Below are 12,809 nucleotides of genomic sequence, written 5' to 3' on the forward strand. Positions count from 1 at the left end.
TTTTCACCCCATCCGTAACATGCATTTGGTATGAAAATAGGTTGAGCTCCACAACTAATTAGGTAATCTTACCGTTATTTCTACACTAGTATCAATCTACACCAACCATGCTTTCATGGACCAAATGGGCCAAACTGAGGCCCACACTAAGTTCCTACCAATGACCAATAATGGCCATCTTGCCTAAAAGTAACTTGCAAATGAGGTTAGAATTTCTATCAGGTTAACATCTAGACAATGTAAAAACACCTTTCACATACATGCATGGTAAAGCTTACTTTAACACAAGCTCGGGTGGGGGTCAAAGTGACCGCCCAAAAGTTTTCTAGAATAGTTTCCGAACGGCACGGTGTAGCCGCTTCACATTTTGCATTGCTGTAGACAGTGAAACAACAAATCGTTTGGTATAAAAACTTGGATGTTCCTGGTAAGACTGCTGACCTACGGCAGGTCAAAGTCAGGCCATGGATTCAGCGAAGTCATTTTCTAGGGAATCATTCAATCTGACGCAACATGAAAATGCTAGACAAACCCACACATCTTCAAGATACTTTCTTAGGCAACAAAGCAATTGAATGAACAATTTCCATTTGCCTACGATCAGGTACAAAGGTCAGACCAAGGTCAAAATCAGCGTGTTTTATCACTTTAGAGCTTGCTGTATGAGGTAGTTTCTGGTGCTCATTTAAAATGCATTGGCAACAGAAACCACAACATAAATCTTCCATGAACTTTTTAGAGTCAGAACAGGTGAATGGCCTAGAATGACTCAGGTCGACATTTTGTTTTTGGAAACATATTGCCCAGCGTAATCTTTGTCGCTCATTCAAATGCAAAAGCCAAAGCAGCATTGCATGATTTTTGTCCTCCTTAACTTCAAAAGGTCAAGCAAGGTCGCTGACCTTAAATGAGCATGTGACCTTTTGCTTAGGTTAGGTATCTGGGTTCTGGGGCACCCCTGGCGACCAACCCAGCTTCTGACCTTATTTGACCTTACTTGACACGAGGGTCATGATCTAGGAACCCCAACGTTTGATTTAAGTGAGTTCTCGTACAGATCAACACGCCATTCGAATTTAGTGTCTCTAGCTCTTTTAGTCTCCGAGATCTCAGAGGGGTCAAACTGACCCTTAACCCGAGCGGAGGGTATCCAACCGGCCACCCACCTGGATACATTTGTTAAAGCGTGTTAAAAAACCTCCAAATGCAACAAAAGCTACGGTAAGTGTGTGTACTTTGATAGCAAATAATACATAACTTGCAAATAAATATAATTGCTTTTTACAGCACTTCAAGGACCATCGGAATCATAACCAATCTAGGAAGAAACGCGCTTGGCCGAGATAAAGTCAATCAACGAATGAATTTCCCTTGCCTAATTATCTACGAAAACGTTCCAGTTATGTTTGGCGGGCCCTGAAATCATTCACCAATTTCCTCATGGGTCGCCACGTAGCTATGACCATGCACGTAAATTGCAGTGGTCATAGCTAAGCATGACGAAGAAAAGATTCTCTGCCTTGACGAAGCTTTGAAAATTATCCGACATTTTCCCTCGGCCTGGAAAATTGTCCGCGACGTTGTCTTCGTTGGCAGTGGAAAGTGCTATTCCGAAACAAGTTCTTGATAATTCTCCAATATTAGCCGTCAGCCTGGCGCCGCACACACTTTAAGCTAGATGTAAGCCGATGCGTTCCAGACGGAATAATTGTTCGGACGATTGCCCCCGTATGGTGCGTTATATTTTACAAACTAGCACACGAGACGAGGAAGATAGTCGGAACAATTATTCCATTCGTGGAACTAATGCCCCTTCGCAATCCTCCTTTGAAACTATACACGACTACGTGTTTGTATAATGGGTACAGTTGGGTTGTTTGAAATTTTCTCTTAGATCTGATGAGATCCGTTACCAGGAGGCCATTCGCTGACGCTAACAATACGTTCGCGATAAAACGGTTAAAGGGAATGTTCCACTTTTGAATATATTGAAATAAGCTTCAAACATGATGGGAAAAGCTTACTTGTAACTACTGATAAGCTTCCAAGATTCAAGAACGACCCTAAACAGAAAAAATCAAAGTCTGTAAAAATACACCTCATTACGTCATCGTCTGATGGCGTCATGGAATGGGTTTGTGACGACAGCAATGCCTGGCAGCATCTGGCAGCCAGACCTAAAGAATGCCTCGAAACGCACGAAAGCTGACGCCGGTCGGCCATTCTTGTGGGCGCTTTGTCACGTGGCGGGTTAGTGGATGGCTTGTTTGTGGATTTTTTTTGTCTTGACGCTAGTCGTTAGAAAAAAAGCTTTGGTGGACTGTTTGACATTCGCAACGTATAGATCGCCAAGTTTTATGGCAGATTATTAGTATCAAAGCACAATAGGCTATGCAAACTGTCCTATAGTGTCATGAATCTCTTACCGAAACTTGCCAAGGACTGTTTAGAACGTCAATCCTGTATTGTCGGCATATGCTTGCCTGCAGTGCCTCCTAGCATTGATATCATGCGGTGTGCACAGCAGTTACTTTCTTTATTATTCGTAACTGACAGTTCCACATCAATTTTGGATGCAAAAATAAATAAATATGTAACATTGTTATAATTTGATTGCCAAAGCACTACCGTCGTTATGGTAAAAATAGTAAGGTTGAGCTTCCAGGAATGGTTTTCTTGCTCAGGATTGTTTATGCAATTACTGGTTAACCCTAATATAACCATTGAAGTGTGACACCATTCTCGCTGGTGATAGTTCTTTGGTGTTGTTATATCACTTGTTACCAGTGATTCATAAATTATAAACTGTCATCTCATAGGTCTGACATAGAACAGCCAACCCACGTGGTACACTGTGTAATGGCCCAGGCCAACAGCGTCATTATGGCACTACCTCAGTGGTGCACTGTGGCATGGTATGCACAACGATATGGTTTCTATACCTTAATCCCTGCTGATTTCATAATAAACTCCATCTTGAAAGAATGGGTAAGAGTGCATTATTGTATTAGCTCCGCATCTGACATATGAGTGACCAAAAGCGCATGATACAATATACGAATCACTCTCAGCAAAGCGCGCAACCAATAAGTGACAACACTTGGCCTGTTTTGGGAATCCACAAGACGTAGTGGGCAAAGATGCAAACATATCTTCCGCTGCCACAGCCATACAACCTGCTGTAGTCATCAGGCTGCTTTACTTAAAAAAAAAAAAAAACATTGTGCCTTGTGCCTTGCAAAAGTAACTCTAGTAAGTGGGAGGCGAGGACGCAGAAGTGCCAGAGGCGATGTCTCAGTACCAGACGGGGCGCTAGCCTGAGGCGTGTGCGCAGCAGTGGTGAGCCTCAAGCAGAGTGCCGCCCCACCGCGGACAAGACGCGAGGGAGCGTTGTCCGAATAGGGAGCTGCCACCCTAGAGGTCTGGCGAGGCAACGGGTCGTCGTCCATGTCTGGCACACCTGATGCCAGCCAAGTAGCCATGTCAGTGCTATGCTGATAGCAAATTACCTGGATATAATCTAAATGGGACTTAAGTGTATGGGACGTTGGAAATGTGTTAAATAAAACATGAATTGGCTCAACGAGGACTTGCGGAGACGTTCCAGTCAAAATGCGACGGCGTTAGACAAGGAGAGGGGGCAAGGGGGAAAGGTCTTACCCTTACGCGAGGCAAGAATGAGTGGAGTGACAAGGACACCGGCGGACGTGCATGTTTGGAGTGAACGCGGTGGGGCGCCGAATGCATTAAGTCTGAGTGGATTAGTTAGGGACGGGGAGTGCTCCCAGGGTTGATATCTAGCGGACCCTTGCCAGTGTAATTCGCCAGTTGCATGGGATCTCGCCACTTTGGGCGTAGCAGGGGTTCGGAGCGTTTACTTCAATGCTACTTTACTTTACAAAGTTACTTTAAAAAGTTTATTTTGCAAGGTTGCTTTACTTTTACTTCAAACGTTTAAATCAATGCATCGGGTTGAGTTTTGCCCCGTTCAGATATCATCGCCAGCCAAACGGTAGCGGAAAGATGCCGCGGTTACGGGCGCACGACCATGCACGGGGAGGCAGCCGTTCTTGGTGCCTGACCGGACCTACCATCTCGCCAATACCCAGCCACGCGCGTCATCCTAGCTCTGTGGCTGACACGGGTGGGTGAGTTGGTATCGGGTGTACCGGAATCATTACGTGCCGAGTCGTGCGCGTGACATCATCTGATTCGTGCGCCGACCAACGATCTCCTCATTATAGACTTGCCCTTGTGAGGCGGCGTGATAGCGGCAGCCGGCGACACAGAACACCTGTGGCAGCCGGACATAAGCGCGGCGTACACACCGCACCACAGACCTCCCCCTCCCCCACAGGCAAGCGGGCAGGTAACCGGATGGTGGTATTTCTGGCGGAGTGACCTCAGTACCAACGTTTTGCTTGCCTTCCTACTGCGACAAACGCCTCAGATGATAACTATACCAATAAACATATTCAACGTTTTCGCGTCCTTGGTGTATGAATTATGTGATAGAAGGAAAAAGGAATCAGTGTCTTGATACGCTGACGAAACGAATTCATGTGCTTACCAACAGTTCGGTTTTCCCTTTTGTGGTGATTTTGATGCTGGAAAGTATTACAGAAGATTGGGCGCCTAGCAGGTTATGTCCATATTTTGATTTTCGTACCTGAAACAAAGAAAAATATCCTATCACGATATTATATATCATGACATATCATAACATTATAAAATTGGAGAGAACATCATAACATCGATAAATATAGAACAAAATATCTGCTAAGTGTCGAACGGTTCATCTTTACCAGAGTCAACACCTGCAAGAGCATAAATGAGAGTCGCGGTGTAAAGGTAATGTTCCAAATATCGCATCTTCAAGGCCAAGTAAAGTTACATTTACGAAAGGACAAGATTCTGATGCACATTTAGTTGGACTCGAGAGGGCATCGGAAAATAATCCAAGCAATGCTAGGTCACCATCAGAGAAGGTACAGCACTGGCATGCCTGGTCACCATCAGAGAGGGTTCATCACTGGCATGCCTGGTCACCATCAGAGAGGGTACATCACTGGCATGCCCGGTCACCATCAGAGAGAGCACATAACTGGTATGCCTGGTCACCATCAGAGAGGGCACATCACTGACATGCCTGGTCAATGACAACATAATTTGAACAATACCAACACCTACTTCATTGCCCACTCGAGTATTGATAACCGCTGAGAAGCGAAACAACTTTGCTGATTCTCGCAGAATGGCTGCAAAACCTGATCCGTTCCTCTATTCGTCGTCGAACATTCTCGTCCGGCGCCGACTGTTCACCGCGCTGAAAGGCTCAACACGCCGAGTAGCGCTTGCTGAATGAATTCTTAGATGAGTTCTTTCCCTTTCAGGGAAACTCGAGTTCAAAAGCGAGTCAAGCGCGCGATCCCGGTCGCGGTTGTGCAGCCGCCGTGCGACGTCGCCTAAGAGCTCGTTCCACTATGGAGCGCCCACCGAGTACACTTGAAGCCCGGAGCCGTTCGAGAGGCGCGCGCCCGACGAAAGCCCAAGTTCTGGCCGCCGCCGAGCGCGTCGGCTCAATGTTAAGGCGTCCCAGGCCAGCACTCGGTCACAGGGACGGCTCGCAATCACTTTGAGTCAATCACTCACAAACTTCCGCTGTATTTGGCATTAGTTCTCATCCACTTACGAGCCTGCGGGGGCCGTCGGCTCCAATCGCCGACGCCTGCCGGAGACGGGGCCCGATGAAATGGCGTCGTGTCGCAGGAGCGAGCGACATGTGCGATGTGACGAAGTTAATAACTGACGAGAAGTTTGATGTACGGGAGAGATCCGCGATGCGCAACGTGTGGCGAATCACAACCGTGCGAACGCCTTACGCGGTGTATCGCGACAAGGCACGCCTCAGGTATATGACCCTAATGTATGGTCCACGATGCCTGAGACATCAGCTGCAGATCCCGTGTCTTGAGCACGCCCTGCGCGACACCATCTTATTGCATCGGCTATACAAATGAAACTGACAAAAATGTCCGGAAAGTCCTCCGTTTAGAAGTCATTGGCATGTCATTTACAGTGGAATCATCGAGCTTCACACTCCGTGCCATAATCACGTATCGAGCATTTCGATAAAGGCGACGCTGAACTGCCTTGCAGGGCATGATGAACCGTCTTCCCATTGTGCATTGGAAGTTCGCAACAAATGCTTGCTTACGTAGACGAGAAATCAGGCGCATTACCTTCCATCAGGCACTGGATGTGTCGGTTAACAACCCCATGACCCACGGTCACAGCGACGGAGCGAGTCGTCCGACCTAATCCGGCCGGCAGCTCTGCTGCTCTGGGGCATCGCCGGGGGCGGTATGGGGGGGGGGGGGGGGGCAGCGACCCGATGCGCGCCAATCAGTTGCACTAATCCCGTGCTATACGGGACAGGGGAAGGGGAGGTGGGGAGGCATCGCGCACAGCAGCCCGCCCGTCAGGTGCAGAAAGCGAGTGAGAGTCGACCATCCAATCGATCAATGCCCGGTCCCGGGCAGTCTGGCGCCGATTGGTGGCCAATCAGTTCAGGCGAATCGACCACGCGAACACGTTGTGGTACCTTTTTGAAAGTGTTTCATGAAAATATCCCCATAGCGCATTTGGGAGCTATATCGACAACTATATTATCTTGCGCTCAGGTACCCCAAGACCCTTCACTCCTTTCACATATTTTGGCGGGAGGCTTCGAAAACCGCGAATCGTGATCAAAATCTCTCTAAAAAAGGTTTCAAGCGCGTTAACGTATGTGATCAGAGCCTGGCGAGAACCATTGTAGCTCTCGACGGACTCTCGGACGATCCACGACGGCTACCAGGTCGGGTGCCATCTTCCAGTAGGTAGACGGAATATTCATGCGAGCGTCATGGTGTATGATTGGTGTAATTTTGGTTCAAATGCAGCGTTGTATTGGTATGGATTGCAGATATGCTGCCCAGACTATGCTCGCACCCAGGTGATGCCCAGATCACGTGCTTCTTGATCACGGCAGCGTGCAACGGCCAGAAGTATAACATAGCTTCATTAAAAGGAATAATGTTTCTCCCCATTCCTTGATCAAGATCCTACAGGCTCTTGAGACTAGAAAGGACGCTTAACTGGAATTAGGATAAGTGTTGACAAGTTTTTTAAACAATTGTTTGACATAAAACAGCGCCGCAGGTGAACATAAACAAGAAACAGTAAGAGCATTCTCAACTCATGCCGCAAAAGCTTAGCGCGATTTGTGAAGTCCCTTTAATTATTTATGTAAATTTGTGGTTGCTAAATAATAATCCAACAGTTGCAAAATTATGGCCAGTGAGTTCTCCACTTATATCGTAATGGCATGCATTCCAATATCTGACTCACCACGATGAACATTGAAAACGTTAACACTGACGTTATGCCAAACCGAAAGCAAGACCATATATTTTTTCATCAGCCAGATCTACAGGGCATACAGAAATGGACTTCATTCATCTGGAAAAGGTGTACACGTCCTGAGAAGGATATACAAACGTATCCTTCATGGAATGCTAGCTTCCGGGAATGGGAGGATGAACGCAGACATCTAGATAATACAGTTTTAAAATTGCTGAGCGGTGAGCCAAAAGAAGTGTAGGAAAACTTAGGTGCTTCTAGGCAATGCTAAGTATCAGAAACAACTATGGCAAGCTCCATGCTTACATGCTTTAAAAAAATTAGGCCCGGTGGCTATCACTGAATCTTGAATCAGTGAGCACCGTTTTGGGACAGCTTACAGAAAATTGAAGTATCTGGTTACGATTTATTTACTTTTCACAGAAAAGTGGAACAAGGAGGTAGGACGTCATTATGTGAATATGATATTGTAGACAGCATGAAGAACAGCGATGTTGTAGAATCCCTTTAGATCGAATAACAGCTGGTGTGCGAACCCACTCGGGGAGATGTGGTTCTTGGATCTTATTACAACTAGTGAGGAAGGGTTAGCAAATGGTCTTACAGTAGATAAAACGCTGGGAAAACGTGACCATAGCGTTGCTAGGTTTTTATTTTGTATAGGTTATTTAACTGAGTCGAACCGTACACTTGTTCCATTTTTTGCCAGGGGGTAAATTTGGAGAGCTTGCAGCCTTTGTATTTGTATTTTATTTCAGCTAACACTCCAGGTACAGACGTGACTATGGCCTGTCATTAGTCTGAGAGATAAAACAGCATGTCAACAAACAACGGAAGGTGATAATAGCTAAAAACGTATAAACAAATGCACGCACATTACAGTACGGGACAACCCTATGGCACAAAAAAGGACCAGGCAGTGCGCTTAAAACCTATTGAACTCAGTCATCAATCATCGACAGGCAACTCATTAATGGGGAACGCTTTTTGGCATGCAAAGGGCCGCTGATCTGCCGCCGTGCGCATCGCCGGGGAGGTGGGGGGGGGGGGGGGGGGGGGGGGCAGGTTATGGTCCATGCGGGTAGTTTGGTCACTGGCTCGAGTGTCAGCGTATGTGAGAAGCAAACAAGCGAGACCCTCAGGTTCCTTTCACCCACAGGCTTTGTGCGCAGCGATAACAGTTTGTGCGTCACACATTTGGCGAGGCGTGGCGAAGCGCAGGTTCACCCGTGTGCAAGACACGTAGTCATACTTTCGTATGCCAGTAACCACTCTGGGGGCGAAGTTAACTACTTTAAGCAGTCTGGCCTCGTTAACAGCTGAACCCTGGCCGAAAACCGAAATGCAGTATCTCATGCGCGAGATGGCTAGACCCTACGCTAAAGTCGGCAGCACTCGTTGCGGGAGGTAATGTCTCGGGCGGCGGAGACCAATAAGGACGCCGATGCACTTTTTTGCCACAACACTGGTGTGTGTGCCCCAGCTCAGGTGGCGGTCGAATAGGACACCCGAGATCTTTTACGGTCAGGGTTTCCCGAACGGTCTCCGCACCGACCCGCACGACTGACAGGGGAAGTCCGCGGTGGTTCGCTCGGGCGCCGAGGAGACGGAACTCGGCTTTAGAGCCGTTGAGCTTGAGACTGTGGGCATGTAACCACGGTGCTAGGGAGGGCAGGGTGGTTTTCATGCGTTGCGTGAGGGAAGGAAAGTTGTATTTAACATCAGATGTGAGGATTTGGGTGTCGTCAGCGTACTGGGTCACATGAGGGTCCGGCGCGTGCAGGCCGAGGTCGTTGGCGAAGATTGTGAATAACAGGGGACCAGAGGCTGATCCCTTGAAGACCCCCATGGTATTGGGGAGGGGCCTGGAGACCTTTCTGTCGTTAGAAGAGGGAAGGGCGTAGACTGTCTGAGAGTGACCAGAAAGATAAAAGGGGGACAAAGACGGAGAATTGTTATAGAGCTGGAGCTTGGCAAGTAGTTGAACATTTGGAATGACGTCGAGACATTTACTAAGATCCAAGAGGTACGGAAGCAAAAGTTGACCACGATCCATGTTGGAAAAGATGCACTTAGTCACAGCAAGCAGAGCAGGCTCAGTGGAATGGTGGGGACGGAAACCATGTAAGAATGAGGGCAGAAGACGATTGTCGGACATGCAGACGAACACCGGGCGCCGCACCTTACGCTCGACAACGACATTACGCTCGACGATCTTGGCCGTAACAGGAACGGCAGAAATAGGACGATAGTTGGAGACCAGGGTTGATCGCCGGATTTGAAACAGGATGAACCAGAGAGTGCTTCCAGGAATCAGAAAAAGCGCAGGAGCTGAAGCAGGTGTTGATAATATGGAGGAGGATGGGGCCAATGACGTCAAAACAGAGGGGTAGGATACGAATACAGACGCCATCAGATCCACGCGCCCCGGAACGCCTCACGGAGAACATGACCTCGTGCGTCCCGCCAAGGGTCATGCCAGTCACCTGGAAACCGCAAGCGCCCACACTGGGCAGGCGACACGGGACGTTCGGTGGCTGTCCGAGACCAGCCAGATTCGCTGCAACAAGGAGATCGACATTAAAGAAATAATCTTTCATCTCGTTCGGGGCTGCGGCTGGGAGGCTGCGAGTACTGCTCTTTTTCCCGCTGACAGCGCGGAATAATGCGGTACAGAGAGCTGCTCCCCTGCTCACTCAGCTTCTCCTCAATATCCGCCCGGCAGTCACGCCTAATCGCCGATCTCACCCTCCGGTCCAGTTCCCGGAAAGCCGATGACCTCCCCTCGTGACGCGGCACGCCCCTTCGCTGTGCCATGGCGGCTAGGGTCACCGGGGTGACAGCTGGTGCGCCTGGATTCCTTACTGACATTAGTTTGATCGGAGCTTGTTTGTCGGTCGTTGGTATAAGGCAGTCAAGCAAGTAGGATTACATATCAATGACTAAAAACACTGGACAAGTCGACAAAGTACAAATCACAAAGCAAACAACATGGTCAATCAGAGTATCGATACAGTCGAGCATCGATGCGGAGAGGTTTTGCACGGCACTTTGGCAAAACTAAGAGCATGCAGACAAAATGGTAAAGGCTAAACGAGCAGTGAAAAGCTTCAACACGCTGAACGACGCTATCTTAATTAGACATGACCACGTCTAAAACCGACTCGGAAGAAAAAGTGGACTCTGACAAATAAGAGTCGATGAAACGATTGGAGCATCCCAGTTAACCGGTCTTTTGTAACGTTACTACGTCCAGTAAATAACAATTTAAATCATTCATAATGATGATCGGTCCGGGGCGCTGAAAAAGTACTCGCTGATATTGCAGCTCTAGTTCGTTGAAGTCCGCCTGGAGGGTAGCCGGACCGGTAGACCGCAGCCACAGCGAAATACAGACTGGACTCCGATCTCACACGCAGCCAGAGGGACTCTAGCCGGCAGTCCGGACACTCAGACGCCGACTGTGTGACGGCAGTGGTTTTGTAGCAGTCACGGCTCAAAATCGCCGCACCTCCACAGCCGATCTCTCCCGGCCGGTCCACGCGGTGCAGCACACAGCTGGGACGCAGTGGCGCATTGAACCAGCGCCACTTACAGTGACCAGCCTGGACGCAGTGGCGCACTGAAACCACGTCTCGGTGATCACGCGAAAGTCGTGACGGGGCCGGCTTAGATGGTCATGCTGCAGTCGAACTGTCTTCGGCAGCAGGGACTGGATGTTGATCAGTCCCACCAGCAGACTCCGACGACGACCGTCTGGAGAGGAGCGCTGCCATACCTGACCCGGCGCCTGGTGCCGGCACCGCGCCTGCCGCGCCGGGCAGCGCGAGCAGCCGCAGGCCGGTCACGGTCAAGGTCATCGTGCCTGTGGTGCGGAGCTAGGTCGCCTCCAGATCGGCCAGCGTGTCGACAGGGCCGGTGGGCTAGGGGTCGCTACCGGACAGCGCCGGTAACGATGGTGCTGATTCGAGTCGGGAAGGTGGTTTCGATGCTGGTCTAGCAGCTGTTACGAACAGGTAGGTTAACACTAGCGGCACCAGATAGCTGGCGAAATCGCAGCGCATCTTTGCCGCGGCAGAAGCAGGCTGCTCCGTCGAGTAGACTGTTGAGTGGACTATTTCGTCGGCTGACGAAAGGTGATCACTGTCTTGCACAACAGTCATTTGCAGGCAGGGCGAGGCACAGTGCGGTGAGGCAGGAAGGGGCGGAGCTCCCGGCACCGCAGCCGACCGAGGCAGCGGCGCGCGGGGAACTGAAAAGCCTTTCTTGCTAGCTCCCAATGGGAATTTATTCTAACTGAGCTCCCTGCGCATCAGATGTGGGAAGTGTTGAAGGATATTTAGCACGACAGAAAATATTAATTCTCTTAAGGAAAACACAGGAAAATGGCTCTTGGCAGAGCCCATGTCTAACGCTGCCAAATCGTTGTCAGTGAAGAAGGCGGCATATGATAAGCAAAAAGTGCCGGACACGCGAAGTAACAAGTCAGCGTATAGGATTGTCACAAAAAAAGTTTAAGAACGAATCAGGATAGCCTAAAGAGTGTCGGAAATACGGCTAGCAGACACTTGTTCTGACTGCCTCCAAAAAATGTTTTAGCCCCAACAGAGTCAAATCTAACGTACATAACGTAACGTAGCGTAACGTAACCTACTAACGTAACGTAACCTCACCATTATGTAAGATGTTGGAGAAATTACTTAAGCTGCTGAGTGCACTGGCGAGGAACATTATTCATATAGATAAGACAGTAGCATCAGCCTTATTCCTCGGAGTAAACCAGGAGCATGGAGATTTAGTCGGGTTGATATTTCGGCAACATGCCTTTATCGAAATGTTAATCCGACTATATCTCCATTCCCCTGGTTTTCTCCGATGAATAAGGCTAATACTACCGTCTTATCTATGTCGGAGAGATTCATTAAAGCTAGCATTCAGGCACACTAAGAAGGACATACGTTGATAAACAAAAGCCAGGATGTCTTTCTTTCTGGCAGCTCCAGTTTCATAAATAGTGTAGAGTTCATGGAATATGGTAATTCTGGAATATGGCATACCGATAAAGGCTTAAATGTTGATTATCTGGATTTTAGTAAGACGCTTGATAAGGTGCCACACCAGCGTCTGCCATATCAGCTAAAACTGCATGGTATTGAGGGAAACATTCTTGGCTGGAAAAGGGCCTGGCTGCTATATAGGAAACGTAGAATGGTACCCAATGACATACAATCTCATTGGGAGCTAGTAGGGAGTGGGGTTTCACAGGGATCGGTGTTTTGCCCATTGCTCATTTTTATTTTTGTGAATAGTGGTGGGCTACGATCAGTAAGTAAGGTGCTAACATTTGCTGACGATATTAGATTCGAAGAAATGTAAAAAAAGTAAAATACTGACCCAGTCAACGA

Source organism: Pollicipes pollicipes, unplaced genomic scaffold (assembly GCF_011947565.3).
Source record: "Pollicipes pollicipes isolate AB1234 unplaced genomic scaffold, Ppol_2.1 Scaffold_6686;HRSCAF=7923_pilon_pilon_pilon, whole genome shotgun sequence".
Lineage (NCBI taxonomy): Eukaryota > Metazoa > Arthropoda > Thecostraca > Pollicipedomorpha > Pollicipedidae > Pollicipes > Pollicipes pollicipes.